The 12,155-nt window shown below is 42.7% G+C and overlaps 1 pseudogene; it reads left to right on the top strand.

Moving 5' to 3' along the window:
• Positions 1 to 2,773: 2,773 nt before the first annotated feature.
• On the top strand, positions 2,774 to 6,273 carry LOC137960224 (pyrophosphate-energized vacuolar membrane proton pump 1-like; annotated as a pseudogene).
• The last annotated feature ends 5,882 nt before the right edge of the window (positions 6,274 to 12,155 follow it).

Genomic DNA, 12,155 nt, shown 5'->3' with positions numbered 1-12,155 from the left:
GTGCTATGGAGTCCATAACATCACCCCCTCCTGGAGAAAGAGTTTGTCCTCAAGCTCGAAATAGGGGTAGAGGGCTCTGAAACCTACTAAGGGCTCCCATGTAGTGTCACTGAGGTCAGCATCAGCCCATTGCACTAGTATCTCCCAATCGCCCTGAATGCGACGAGCCTGCAACACCTGTGCTGGAGTAGAAAGGACATGTCCCTCATGTAGTGGGGGCAGAGGGGTGTGCAGCAAGGGAGAGTCACCCTGGAAGGCCTTCAGTTGGGAGATGTGAAACACATTGTAAATCCTTGCCTCTGGCGGAAGTTGCAAGCGGTAGGCGACTGTGCCAATGCAGTCCATCACTTGAAAGGGACCATAATACTTCGGAGAGAGCTTGTGGCATTTGGAGGCTATCAGTGACAGCTGTCGGGAATGTTGGAGATGTAGCCATACATAATCTCCTGGAGAAATGAATACTTCTTGGTGCTTCTTATCATAATATAATTTTAGAGTATTCTAGGCCTCCTGGAGATGAGTGTGCACCTCACTGAGCATGGTGTCTCTTTCTGCTAATGCCTGGTCCAAAGTGGCTACCTTGGATGCACTTGGTTCATACGATAAAATTCTAGGCGGGTCTCTGCCATATACTACCTTGAATGGAGTAGTTCCGAGTGCACTGTGGTAGGAGGTGTTGTAACAGAATTCAGCCCAGGCGAGCCATTTAACTCACCATTTAGGTGAGTCCCCCACGAAACAATGAAGATACATCTCAATCGTTTGGTTGACGACCTTGGTCTGACCATCAGTCTGTGGATGGTAGGTGGAAGAGAACGCTAACGTTGTGCCTTGTAGCTTGAATAGTTCTTTCAAGAATGTACTGGTAAAGATGGCGTCTCTGTCACTGGTAATTGAGTAGGCATCCCATGTAACCGGACAATATTATCCATAAATAGCTGAGCTATGTGAGCTGCAATGTAAGGATACGCCAAAGGGTGGAAATGGCCATACTTTGAGAAATGAACAACCACTACAAATATAACGGATTTGCTAGACGACGAGGGAAGGCCATCTATGAAGTCCATGGAAATATCTGACCAGACTTGTGACGGCAACTGAAGTGGTTGGAGAAAACCTGCTGGACTTAATGATTCAGTTTTATTCCATTGACAAATCTGACAAGCCGCAACATAATCGACTAGACTGCACTTCATACCCCTCCAATAAAAATCCTGACTAATCCTGAAATATGTTTTTTTTCGGCCCTCCTGTGTACTGTCATGGAACAAGGCAAGAATGTTGTGAATAAGTGGTGACGTGTGGTGCAGAAAAATCCGGTTTTTGAAGAGGACAAGAAGATCCTGAACCATCCAATGTTTCTCCGATCTCCCCTGCTGAATCTCATGATATAATGCAATAAGTTCCGGATACTGTTGTGTCTCCTCCCGAATATAATCCAACAAGAGAGCTCTAGGCTGACTAATGGCATGTAATTGCGGCTCTGGAATGTCCCGGCAAGATAAAGCATCAGCCCCCACATTCAAGCTCCCAGGTTTATACTCCATGGTAAAGTCAAACCCCATCAATTTACTTAACCAGTGCTGCTGAGGTGAGGTAGTGAGGCGCTACTCAAGAAGATACTTGAGGCTGTAATGATCGGTGCAAATCATAAATGGGCACCCCCAGAGATAAGGCCACCCATGCTGTATTGCTTTAGCTAAACCAATCAGTTCTCTCTCATAAGCTGCTAACTTGTGGTGGCGGTGGCCAAGCTGGCAGCTGAAATAAGCGATCGGGTGTCCTTGTTGGTGTAACACCACCAATACAACTCCCCGAAGCATCACATTCCACCACAAAGGACTCCTCAAAGTCCAGTAGTTGCAAAACCGGTGCGGATGATAATGCCTCTTTCAACTACTGAAAGGAATGAGCCACTGTCTCATACCAGGTGAAGGCATTTTTTTTGAGTAGGTTGTTGAGCGGTGCTGCAATCTGGCCATAGCTGCAGATAAATTTTCCATAATACCCAGCGAGACCCAAAAATCCCCTTAACGCTTTAATGCAGGTGGGAGGAGGCCAATCTGTGACGACCTGTTATGCACATAATAACATTATTATTTTAATTATTTTTCTTTAATTTACTTTATTTATTTCAGTTTTAGGCATAGGGTATTTTTAGAATATTTTATTTATAGGGGTATTTTTGTAATATTTTATCTTAAACCCTAACAGGGTGAACCGTATTTAAGGGGTAAGAGTAATGAGAAAAAACAAGCATTGAAGTATTAAAAATTAGGTTAAATCTAGCGTAAAGAGGCTTAGAGTTCTCCTCAACGAGCTCTAGGGCGTCAAGCTTCCCTTTGGCTTGATTGTTCATTTTCGTTCTCCATGTCTTCCTATTATCCCTACGGTAATGCCTGGAAGAACCGTAACCCATGGCAGACCCCAGATCCTCCCAAAGAATCCTTGTGTTAGATTCGGGACCGTAACAACTGGTATCAGAGCAGGAACACAATGGGCTATTCATTGTCCCTTGAAGAATGGATTTTTCTGGACAAGGTACGCGATTCAATGGAAAAGGTATGCGATTCAATGAAAAAAATATCCAAAGGATTGGGAGAAGTGAAAGAATCATTGCTGGAGGGAACGCGTAGAACTTCTATTGAAATTTCTGCGCTGAAGAGGGATATCGATGTCGCAGAAAAGAAGAAGGTCATACGACCTCAAATCTCCAAGTACGAAATACACACTGAGACAGTCGATCGAGAAGCTGTCTCGGATGGGAAAATAGATGAATTGCAAGACGCTGTTTTACCAGTCGAAATCCCAGCTGAAGTCCCTGCAGAAGAGGAAAACGTAATTTTAGACGAGCACAAAGGCCATGCCTCATAAACTTTCAAAATTTCCGCGCAGGGAGATCCAAAGCCGCATAGCGGGGACAAAGATTTGGGGCATTCACCAGGGTTTTCTGCCAAAACGTCATCAGTAGTGGACGATACTGGGGCGACCCCAAATCCTACTATGGGGGCGTCAAAAATCTCCCATGGAAATCCAAAATCGGAGGGGTATGCGGCCATAATCTCGTCGATAAAGGCTGCTTTGGGTTCGACCTCACAAAATCCATTATCACGGCCAGCAGAAGGTTTTCCAAAACAATAGACGAACGCATTCTAGTCTAACTCTATCTCAACGAATCAGTTCGACCATCCCTCCTTTGTCTCAGAAACTCCCCAAGCGACGAAGCCCCAAAGGGCTGCCCTTGGCCACTGAACATGGAGGAGGCTCCGTCGGCGCCGTCGGAAACAAATCAGATGGGGTGTGACTTCCGGCCCCCACTTCCCACTCGTAATCCACTTCTCGACAGAACAGAGGGAACCCAATTTCCAAATTGGGTGGGGTAAGTTTCAACAACGTAATTTTTGCATTCAATTTTGCGTGAAGACGAACAAATTCGTGCAGTTGTGTGATGAAATCTTTGCAATGCAAGAGAAAATTTTTTTGGGGATTCCGGGAAGGAAAATAAAAATTGAATGGAGGTTGTTTTATTTTTCTGATGCTGTGAACCTCAACATGTCTCAGAAATGTTTTTTGGGGGGATTTTGTTTTTCTGTTGATGAGCACAGTACCTGTGCCTTCGTGAGTTGTCAAATTGAAGTTACCCAGGCTCAAGGAACTGAAATAGAGAACAATTCTGGTGGAGGTAACCCAGAGAATTTGACAAAGGATGAAGGTGAAAAAGAGGTGTTTCCTGATGCAGCACAGTCTGAGATTCTAAATGAAACTAGTACCCAGAATGGGTCTTTTTCAACTCAAGCTACAGAGTCAAATAATGAAAAAGAGATTCAAGAAGATTCAAAATCCAGGGATGAACAAGCCTCATTTGGTTACAGTTGGAAGCTCTGCAATGTTACTACAGGAACTGATTACATCCCTTGTTTGGACAATGAGGAAGCCATCCTTAATTTATGGAGTACCAAGCATTATGAGCATAGGGAGAGACACTACCCTGAGGAAGGATCTACTTGGTCCTGTCCTTCTTCCTGAAGGATACAAGCGGCCCATCTCTTAGCAGGATCAAGATTTGGTACGACAATGTTCGGCATACCAAGCTTGCAATGGTAAAAGGACACCAGCATTGGGTGAAAGTTACTCGCGAGTACCTTACGTTCCCTGGTGGTGGAACACAGTTTAAGCATGGTGCTCTGCATTATGTTGATTTCGTTCAAGAGACACTTCCTGACATTGCATGGGGGAAACGAAGTAGTGTAGTATGGGACGCTGGCTGTGGGGTTGCTAGCTTTGGAGGTTATCTCTTTGATAGAGATGTTATTACTATGTCCTTTGCTCCCAAGGATGAACATGAAGCTCAAGTTCAATTTTCACTTAAAAGAGGCATTCCGGCTTTATTTGTTGCTCGGGCACTGTTAGTGGATAAGTTTCATTTCAGTGGGAGTGCAGCATATGGGAAGGAAGCCATCGTGGTTCGAAATGGAGATACAAAATTTTTGGGTGTAGTACAGTTGCTTGGTTGGTTGTATAATTATGTTATTAGTTTTGTTTGCACAAAAGGTTGTCATTATGCACTACAAGTGAGAACATAGAAATTGGAATCCTCTTTTACCTCTCATTTTCCATTGTTATCCATGAGTCAGTTGTCGGCTAAAAATTCTGTTGGAATTTCTGGCTTGAGTTGGAGGGAGCTGAATGCCATTGATAGTGGGATCAACGACGTTGTTCCTTTTCTGTTTGAGAAAGGGCTTAATTATCAAAGAGGGTGTGTGTTAATAGACATTTTGTTGGGTTTTCTGGAATTGGTCTCAGAGGCTATAGTTGATGAGAAGCTGATTGAAGTGCTTTCTGAGTTGGGTATAATTACTTTGTGCAAGATTATGCTGGCTCCAAGTAGCATATTGGTGGAGAAAATATCATCGGCTGAGTGGAGGGAACTAATTGTAGGAGAGAGGGTCCCACGATTCACAAAAGGAGCAATCAGATTAGTTAAGGGCTCGCTGGATTTTGTCGGTATCAATCAGTATACTTCAACTTCTATTTATGATTCTGGATCGACATATCAAGCAGTAAGAGATTGCAATGCTGGTTTTGGTTATGAACGCGATGGAGTGCCAATTGGTCCTAGAGCAAATACAGTGTGGCTCTACATCATCCCATGGGGAATGTATAAAACAGTCAAGTATGTAAACGAGCATTTCAATAAACCAACAGTCTTCTTATCTGAAAACGGTATTGAACCTTGTTTGAAAAAGCAGCTCATCATTTCCGCTGCTCTCATGTCTGTTGGTATTGCTATTGTTAGTTGGGATTGGCTTGCCATGGTCCTTTACAATCTATAATTTTGGAGCCCAGAAGGTTGTGAAGAACTGGGAGTTGTTCCTCTGTGTTGTTGTTGGTCTGTGGGCTGGACTTGTCATTGGGCTTGTAACTGAATACTACACCAGTAATGCTTACAACCCTGTGCAAGATGTTGCTGATTCCTGCAGGACAGGAGCTGCCACAAATGTGATCTTTGGGCTGGCTTTGGAATATAAGTATGTCATTATTCCCATTTTTTCAATTGCAGTCAGCATTTTTGTCCGTTTTAGTCTTGCTGCTATGTATGGTTTTGTAGTGGCTGCTCTTGGGATGTTGAGCACCATCGCCACTAGGTTGTCAATTGATGCATATGGACCCATGAGTGACAATGCCAGAGGTAATGCTGAGATGGCGGGCATGAGCAACAAGATACGTGAGAGACCCAACACCCTTGTTACTGTTGGAAACACTACTGCTGCTATTGGAAAGGGCTCTGCAATTGGTTCAGCCGCCCTGGTGTCTTTAGCTCTTTTTGGTGCTTTTGTGAGCCGGGCTGCAATTTCAACAGTGGATGTTGTGACACCTAAAGTCTTCATTGGGTTGATTGTGGGTGCAATGCGGGTAGAGGGTAGGCAGTGCCATCCGGGACTGAGGGCAGTCAGAGATGCTGCTTGGGGTATTGTAGCCAGATTCAGCACTCATTACAATATTCGACTATAAATATATATAATAAAAAAATTTAATTTTTTTTTCAGAGGGAATGGTCTAGTTTTGGGGCATCCAGAGGGCAGACATAGCTATCGCGGATGCTAATGGGGACTAGGTGGAGACGTCGGCATACAGGCCCTACTTTCGAGCTTGAGGACAAGCTCGTTCTTCCAGGGGGTGTAATGTTATGCACACAATAACATTATTATTTTAATTATTTTTATTTAATTTACTTTATTTATTTCAGTTTTAGGCATAGGGGTATTTTTGGAATATTTTATTTATAGGGGTATTTTTGTAATATTTTATCTTAAACCCTAATAGGGTGAACTGTATTTAAGGGGTAATAGTAATGAGAAAAGACAAGCATTGAAGTATTAAGAATTAGGTTAAATCTAGCGTAAAGAGGCTTAGAGTTCTCCCCAACGAGCTCTAGGGCGTCAAGCTTCCCTTTGGCTTGATTGTTCGTTTTCGTTCTCCATGTCTCCCTACTATCCCTATGGTAATGCCTGGAAGACCCGTAACCCATGGTAGACCCCAAATCCTCCCAAAGAATCCTTGTGTCAGATCCGGGACCGTAACACGGCCTGAATCTTACTTTGGTCAACCTTCACCCCTACTACTGAATTAACGTGGCCCAAGTATGCCACTTCGGAGGTGCCCATCGAACATTTGGACTGATTTAAAACCAAATGATGTGAGCGGAGAAGAGTAAATACCTGGTGAAGGTGTTGAAGATGCTCTTCCCAATTGTTGCTATACACCAAAATATCATAAAAAAATACCAAAACATATTTCCTCAAGAGAGAGGAAAATACCTCATTCATGAGGGCTTGAAATGTGGAAGACGCATTGGAGAGACCAAATGGCATCACAAGGAACTTGAAATGACTGTGGTGCGTGCGGAACGCTATTTTCTCCACATCTAAAGAATGAACGTGGATCTGATGATAACCAGACTTCAAATCCAGCTTGGTAAATATAGTAGCACCATGTAACTCATCTAGCAACTCGTCCACCACTGGGATGGGAAATTTGTCTTTAATGGTGTGAAAATTGAGTTGCCTGTAATCCACACAAAACCTCCACGACTTATCATGCTTTCGGACTAGTAATACCGGGGAGGAGAAAGGAGACCTACTCGGCTGAATAATTCCCTGGCCGAGCATATTTTGGCACTGCCTTGCAATTTCAACTTTTGTAGGTGGGGGTAACGGTAAGGCCGCACCACCACAGATTCAGTACCCGTTTTCAATCGGATGTGGTGATCACAGTGTCGAATAGGCGGAAGAGCAGTAGGTTCATGAAATATATCTTCAAAGTCTGTAAGTAATTGAGATAACTTACAGTTGTCGGTGTTATGGACCTGAACTGCCTGAAGTGCGTAGGGCACTGGTGTCTGGTTGCCATGCAATGTGATCTGACATTGGTCCTCTCTGAAGGTCATGGTCAGAGCCTAAAAATCCCATAAAATAGGCCCCAACAGTTGGAGCCATTTAACTCCAAGTAGCAAATCAAATCCTAATAGTGGAATCATCAGGAAATCTGCAATAAAGGAGTGTCCCTCAATATCAAAGTGGGTGGCAGGAGATATGCCCACACTAGCAATTTTGGCCCCATTGGCTACTAAGACAGAGAGGCCTGTTTGCTGTTGGATGACTAACCCAAGTTGTTCAGTCGCTGGCTGAATGATGAAACTATGCATGCCGCCAGAGTCAACTAAAGCTAGTAATTGTAGATGATGTAATTGGGTTCAAACTTGCATGGTATTAGAACTGGGCAGGCCAATCATTGCATGAAGTAAAATCTCTGGACCCTCTTGGTCTGTCTCCACAATCTCTTCCTCTGGTAGTATGTCCTCACAATCCTCCCACAGATACACACTGAATAATCTTTTGCATATGTGACCCTGGACATACTAGTCATCACAGTTAAAACAAAGGCCCTTGGCCTTTCTCTGTTCCATCTCCTATCTATTCAATTTTTTGAAGTAAGGGGCTGGTGGCATAGAATTAGAACTTTCTAGTCGTGGTGCTGCATTGGCTCCAAAACGTGGAGACCCAGAATATGGTGCTGGCACAGTGGCAATGTGCCTTCCTGGCCAAACTAGTTTTCTGACTAGTGATTCCTTCAAAACTCGTTGCTTATGCTCAATTGACTTGGCTAAATTCATTGCGTGGTCCAACTCTGTAGGACCATGTAATTCAACTTCCAGCCGCAGAGCTTATGTCAAACCAGCAGTAAAGATGTGAACATATCACTAGCACGAGCCAAACATTCCTGGAAGGTCTTTTGGTACACCTCTAGTGATCCATTCTGTTTATAATTGATTAATTCTCCCAATGGATTGCTACTAGTTAGAGGACCAAACCTCATCATGCATGATCGTCTAAAGGTCGCTCAATCCTGAACCAATTGGTCATTTTGGAATTGGTGGTACCATAGGAGCGCTTCATCGAGCATGTGGTATGCAGCCATATAAACCTTCTCATCCTCTGGTATTTTTTTATGATAAAAGAATTGGTCACATTTGGTTAACCAAATCAAGGGGTCCTTAGACCCATCATATGTAGGAAAATCGAGTTTGAAATACCTGGGAACCTTATTTGGTCCCTGTGCGGTAGGCCCCAGATGGGGATTGTTGTGGCGCAGTGGTGGTGGAGGAGGTGGTGGTGTCTGGTAGTGACGGTGGTTGGCCGGTGGAGAGTAGGCTGCCACCTCCGGCGCTCGAAGACCATTGTCGTCTTGTCACCGGAGGATGGCTTGGATTGCTGCATCCATAGATTTGATAGCCTCATGTAGGTCAGATGTGGTCTGACACACTTCTTCCAGGGATTGAGTGTGAACGTCTGTCCTCTGACAATTGTCCTCAACTAATTGCCGCAAATCCTCTAGGGAAGAGGAATCCCCAAGGGTGGACCTGTCTAAAACCAAGATGTTAGGATCTTCCTGAGCCATGGATCGAGTCGCCCTTCTTTCCTCTCTTCCCTCCATATTGAATCTTGACAATGGAAGAGGATTCTTGTGTTTGGAATGTGGAATGGTGGAATTCGGAATGGAATGATTGAGTTTTGAAGGAAGCTCGACCTGGACCTCAGAGGGAGAATCCGACCTAGACCTCTAAGGGAGAATCCGACCTGTTTAATTCTAATTTTCTCAATACTTACTTTCCTTCACCTTGACATCCCCATAAATAGGGTTGAGGATGGAAATACAAGTTAGACCCATGAGTCAACTGGTTCATGCCATATTACATCTAAACCAAACCAAACCAAATGGAATTACATTAAAAGTAAATTGACATAATTTAATTCCTACGCCTATTGATAACTCGTGATGCTATGTAGTCCATAACACAAAAACAATCAAGAATCGTCACCTTCTTGAAGTTGCTCGGGGCCTCCTCTACTCCATGAAGTTACACTATTTTTATTTGCCTCATGCTATAAGGCATGCTTTCTTATTAATAGGTTACCTTCATAAGTTCTTCATAATAAAACTCCTTAATCTGTTTTATTTCATGGTCAAGATCTGTTTTCTCTTCCTCTTAAAGTGTTTGGATGTACATGTTTTGTTCATGTTACTTCCCCACAAAAAAATAAACTTGATCCACAGTCTATGAGGTGTATTTTTTGGGGGTACTCTCGCACCCAAAAAGGTTATGTCTGTTACAATCCTACCCTTCAGAGTATGCTTGTTTCTCTGGATGTGACTTTCTTTGAGGACACCTCCTTCTACTCCTCCCATGATGCTTTTCCGGGATGGACATTTCCTTCTACCACTCCGTGTCTGCTTGTGCCTTTCAATGTTTATATTAATCCACCTCCTGACGCACCAGCCGTACCTTCACCTATGGAGTTGTTGGATCCACCAGAGGTAAGTCCTTCTCCTCCTATGTTTTGGCCTCAATTTGATACTAGGCCTATTTCTTTAAGAAAGGAATGTCGATCCTGTACTACTTCACATCCTATCTCAAATTTTTTGTCTCACCATCGCTTGACTTTAGAGTGTTTTCAGTTCCTTGCTTCTCTTTCTTCTACTTCCATTCCACAGTCGTATTAGGAGGCTCTGAAGCATTCTGGATGGAAGGCGGCTATGGATGAAGAAATGCACGCCTTATATGAAAATCAAACCTGGTCCTTAGCATCACTCCTGAAAGGTAAAAGACCGATTGGTAGTAGATGGGTGTTTTCAGTGAAACATAACCCGGATGGATTGGTTGCTCATCTTAAAGCTCGACTCCTAGCTAAAGGTTATACTCAGTCCTATGGGAAAGATTAGGAGAAGACCTTCTCTCCTGTTGCCAAATTGAATTTCATATGTATCATCTTATTTATTGCGGCTAACTCATCATGGCCCGTATATCAATTGAATGTCAAAAATGCCTTTTTAAATGGTGATATACATGAGGAAATTTATATGGTTCTACCAACTGGTTATGTGGTTGGGGGGGAGTCGGTATGCCAATTAAAAAATCTTTATATGGGCTTAAACAGTCCCCTCGGGCTTGGTTTAATAAATTTAGTCAAACACTTCTATGGTTTGGTTTTCATCAGTGCTCGGTTGATCATTCAGTATATTTTAAAGATACTATCAAAGGGAAAATAATATTGGGTATATATGTTGATGATATTCTCTTAACCAGTGATGATGCTTAGAGCATACAAGAAGTGAAGAATATGATATGTTAGGAATTCAAGACTAAAGATTTGGGTATGCTTAAATATTTTTGGGCATAGAAGTTCTTCAATCCAAGCATGGGAGAATATTGTCTCAGTAGAAATATGTCTTGGATCTCCATGAAGAAATAGAAATATGTCTTGGATCTCCTTGAAGAAATAGGAATGAAGGGTTGTCGACTAATTGACACACCTATGGATACAAATGTAAAATTGTGTGCCACGACTAGAGAAAATATTGATATTGGCAAATATCAAAGACTCGTGGGAAAACTGATCTATCTCACGGTCATATCATATGTTGTAAGTGTGGTGAGTCAATTCATGCACAAACCACAAATTACCCACTAGTAGGCCTTAGAGAGAATATTACGATACCTAAAAGGAGCTCTGGGAAGAGGATTGTTGTATAAAAAACATGGGCAATTCAACATAGAACCCTTCTCAGATGCAGATTGGGCTGGATCACCTAATGATAAGAAATCAACATCGGGATATTGTACTCTTGTTGGAGGGAACTTAGTTACATGGAAAAGTAAGAAGAAAAATGTGGTTGCAAGATCTAGCACTAAAGCAGAATATAGAGTTATGGCCCATACAGTTAGTGAACTCTTATGGATTAAGACCCTTTTTACCAAATTAGGTTTTTATAAAAGAAGTTTCATGGGCCTGCATTGTGATAACCAAGCAGCCATTCATATTACTTCAAATACAGTCTTCCATGAAAGAACTAAACATATTGAGGTGGATTGTCACTTTATACGGGAGAAGTTTCAAGCAGGAATAATCTCCCTCAAACATATTTCATCTCAAGAGCAAGTAGTTGATATTCTCACTAAACCCGTTACATCTAAAATCCTATCTTTTATATGTGGCAAGCTGGGTATTTATGATGTCTTTTCTCCTTCAGCTTGAGGGGGAGTGTTGGAAGATGGGCTCAAGCCCACAAGCACAAGACAAGAAGCCCACATGTCAAAGGAGTGGCATATGTGTAAAATATGGTACTTTCCATAAAGATGGCATAGAGGTGTAAATATGTGTTCCTTTTATGTCTTTTTTTTATCAAGTTGTACCCCTAAGGGCATTGTAAAACTATAAATCAAGGCATTGGCTAAGAGGTAGAGCCTTAAAGCCCTCTCCTCTTCTTCCACAAATTCTTCTAGCCTTCCTCTTTCTTATTTGACACAAACCCTTCTTCCCTTAATCCAAACTCTCTCCTTCTACATTTTTCTTCTTCTTCCTCGTTGAACTAAAGTTCTTCTCATGGGATCCTAAATTCTATAGATATGTGAGCCTTCCTTGGTCGCATGGGTTTGGGCCCATCTTCCAACACTCCCCATCAAGCTAGGGGTGAGAGAACATCATGAACTCCCAGCTTGCTGCATATGGTGTATAGGGTCTTCTCATATAAAATAACAGTCCTCTATATCTTCCAACACTCCCCCTCAAGCTAGGGGTGAGAGAACATCATGAACT

This window comes from Aristolochia californica, unplaced genomic scaffold (assembly GCF_029961685.1).
Source record: "Aristolochia californica isolate CCGP_79_NKW_82.1479 unplaced genomic scaffold, dmAriCali1.0.hap1 SCAF_3, whole genome shotgun sequence".
NCBI classification, from domain to species: domain Eukaryota; kingdom Viridiplantae; phylum Streptophyta; class Magnoliopsida; order Piperales; family Aristolochiaceae; genus Aristolochia; species Aristolochia californica.
Note: the sequence above shows the minus strand (reverse complement) of the source record. Positions and strands in the feature narration are given on the sequence as shown.